The sequence below is a fragment of the Pediculus humanus genome, genomic scaffold, assembly GCF_000006295.1.
Source record: "Pediculus humanus corporis 1103172108315 genomic scaffold, whole genome shotgun sequence".
Lineage (NCBI taxonomy): Eukaryota > Metazoa > Arthropoda > Insecta > Psocodea > Pediculidae > Pediculus > Pediculus humanus.
Genome location: NW_002987884.1, coordinates 1,184,534 through 1,188,307, shown reverse-complemented (window position 1 = coordinate 1,188,307; position 3,774 = coordinate 1,184,534).

Genomic DNA, 3,774 nt, shown 5'->3' with positions numbered 1-3,774 from the left:
AATAAAAATTATGGAGAAAAAAACGATTGTTTAGAAACCCCATTTGATATATATAATTCAAAACCATTTAACGGAAAATTTATTTTTTGAAAAAAAAAAAAAATGGCGGAAAGGAAAGGGAATGGGAAAGGGAAAAAAAGCACACACACACACACACACACGAATTAGTTTTACAACTTGGTCATAATTCAAAACCACCACGATCGTTTTTTTTTCTTTCTTTCTTTCTTTCTTTTTTTTTCCATCTTATCGCATAAAAACAACAACAACCGGTCGAGTTGTAAAATTTTTATACGAAACAAACTTGACAAGTCAACATTTCAAATAAAAAAAGGGCACGAAAACACGAATTTAAATATAAATGAAATATTAATTACGAAAAAGAAACAAAAAAAGAACAAAAAAAAAAAAAAAAACAGGAAAAAACAGGAAAAGAGAAAAAAAGGAAAAAAGAGGAAAACAAATTTAATAATACGCGATAAACACGGAAAAAGTTAAAAATTCGAACCAAACAACAACAACAACAACGAAATAATAATAATAATAATAATAATAATAATAATAATAGAATTAAAAAAACTTTAAGCCAAAGGCAAAAAGGGAGAAAATGAAAAGACGAAAAAAAAAAAAAAAAAATTTTAAAAAGAAAACAAAATTAAAAAAAGAAAAAAAAAACGAAATTAAATGAAGGAATAAAATGGAACAAACAACAAACAACAACAACAACAACAAAAATTGAAGGGAAAATATTAAAACCCATGTGTTTGAAATTTTCCAAAAAAAAAAAAAAAAAAAAAAAAAAAAAAAAAACATTTCCTTACTTTCCCTTTCGCACCCTCCTCTCCCATCCCTCCCTTCCCCCAAACTAATCTCGAATAATAATGATGATAACACAAGTAAAAAAAAAATTTTCTTCTTTTTACACGTCTATCCGACGATAAGGGGACAAGGGGGGGGGAAAGAAAAACTTTCAAAGAAGAGTCAAAACCGGAAATAAAAAATGATTAAAGTTTTTCTTTTTTACATGTAAAAAAACTTACTTTTCTTTTACTTATTTTTCCCTTCCTTCCTTCCTTCTTTCCTTCTTTCCTTTTTTCCTTCTTTTTTTCCTTTCTTTCTTTCTTTCTTCTTTATGAATTTTACATTTCAAAATTATCCAGATGTGAATTTTTGCGCTCTGTAAATGGTAAAACAATAATAATAATAATAATAATAATAATAATAACAAAAATAAAAGACACGCACAAAATTCTATCGATCCGAACAGAAACAAAAAGAAAAACCAATTAAACAATTTAGTAATTTTTGGTAGCGTCGATATTTAATTAATAATAATGATGATAATAATAATGATAATAATAATATTAAATAACCGAAAATCTTTTTCTTTTACTCTTTATAAAACGCCGCCAATTATTAATTAATAATCGTCAACTCGAATTCAATAAACACGAAATCAAATAAATTCATCTTTACTCTCTCTTTCTCTCCCCCCCCTCTCTCTCTCTCTTTCTACAAAACCGCAATATAATTAACTTTTACCGACGGGTTAAATTAATCAAAGGGAATTTTAAAAAATTAAAATTTTTATTAATGGGTTTTTGTCTTCAAAATTTTCTAGAAAATTGGGCCGCGAATTATTAAATTTTACGATGAATAAATAATAAAAAAATTTGATGCACATTAAATCATCATCATCATCATTTGCATCAACAGGTAGTCAACCATTAACGACACGCGAAAGGGAAAAAAAAAAAAAAAACAGACGACAGGATGATGAGAAAAAACAATTACGAAACATGAATCGACGTGCAAAAAGAAAACTCACGAGAGAGAGAGAGAGTCTCTCTCTCTCTCGAGATAGACGGGGGAGGGGGGAAGGAAAACTTGGTCGAAATCAAGATACCAGAAAATTCAATTAGTCCAAATATATATATATATAAAATTTTATTTTACCACCCACGACAAGCCGAGACAATTAAATTTGACGTGAAAATAAATCTATTATTATTATTATTATTATTGTTATTACGTCACGTAGAAAACTTAATAATCATCCTTCTTATCATTTCAAATCCTTTTACGTCATTGGTTTTAGTTTTCGACGTTTGATTTTTAAACCCCCCGGGGAAGGGATGGGAATGGGAATGTGGGGAGGGGGAAGGGAAATTATTCCAGACGGTTTTGCGAGAAACGTTTTTAATCCCGACTCGATGTAATAATTTTCAGGTGTGGGCTTGAACAACAACAACAAAATCATTGTTTTTTTTTATTGTCGAGAAGTCGATTAAGAATGTTCTAGACCTCCCTTCATTATCATCATCATCATCATTATTATTATTATTATCCGTGCGTACAACAAATCTTCGCGTTGGCCAACAATAATTTCGAAAAAAAAAAAAAAAATTTTTTTTTTTTTTATTAAATATTTACTCGTCTCATGAGGTTATAATAAAAAGTTAAAAGTGGAACCTGCAACTACTGCGGATGTAACGACGACGAACTAACCTGACCTTGAAATATCGACTCGTTTAAAAATAAAAAATTTCCTCCAAACCTCAATTCTTCAATTTATTACTATAACTATTATTATTATTATTATTTGTATGTTTCATCATCACAAAATTCTACCAATGTCACAATGTGTAATTTTTTTTTTTTTTAGAATTTTATAGACATAAACAACTTTTTTTTCAATATCAATGACACAATATGGTGGTAAATTTAATTGCACGTTTGTGTACAAATTACTTTTCAGATATTTTCATTGTTTTTGAAAAATTTAAAGTTTTCCATTTCCTCATTTTCCAAATCATTAAAAAAAAAAACAAAAAAAAAAAAAAAAATGTTTGATTGAAATATGAGAAATAAATCATTCGTTATTTGTTAGCAAACACCCCTCTACTGAAACAATTCAAATTTTCAAGAGATTTAACAAGAATGTGTGCACACACACACACACACACACACTTGCACACATGCACACACACACACACACTTGCACACAAACTTACACACACACACACACACATGCACACACTCACACACACATGCACACATACAAACAATACAATACAATCACTTACAATTTTCCAAATTACTATAACACAAATAATAATAATAATAATAATAATAATCAATGTTTTATTCACTCGACTAAGTTTGCAAAAAACTAATAATAATGATGATTGACTTTATCGATTGGAATAAAACTAATACAAAAAAAAATTTTGACACAACATAAAGCAACATAATGAATCGAATAATATAAATTAATAATAATAATATAAATGTCACCCATTTTTAAATTTTACAAAAAACAAAACCATTTAAGTATATCACAAAGGCTTTACAATATTATTATTATTAATCATAATCGAATAATAAGTAGGTTAATTTTAAACAGTATCAGCATTATTATTATTATTATTATTATTATTATTTTCATCTGCATTTGATTAAATATATATGTATATGTTTAATTATTACAAACAATAATAATAATAATAATAATAATAATAAAATTTTTCTTTTCCTCTACGTGACAGTACACGACGAGTGCTAATAACCTTGATAATGTAGAGAGAATTTTTTTTTTTTTTTTTTTCCGGGTTAAACGCAAATTTCAATAAATTCTATTATTATTATTATTATTATTATTATTATTATTATTATTATTATTATTATTTTAAAAAAAAAGTACTTACGAGTAATGAATAAATGTAGGACGACGAATACACTTAAACGTACAGTAGTCGTAGAATAGTAATAAAA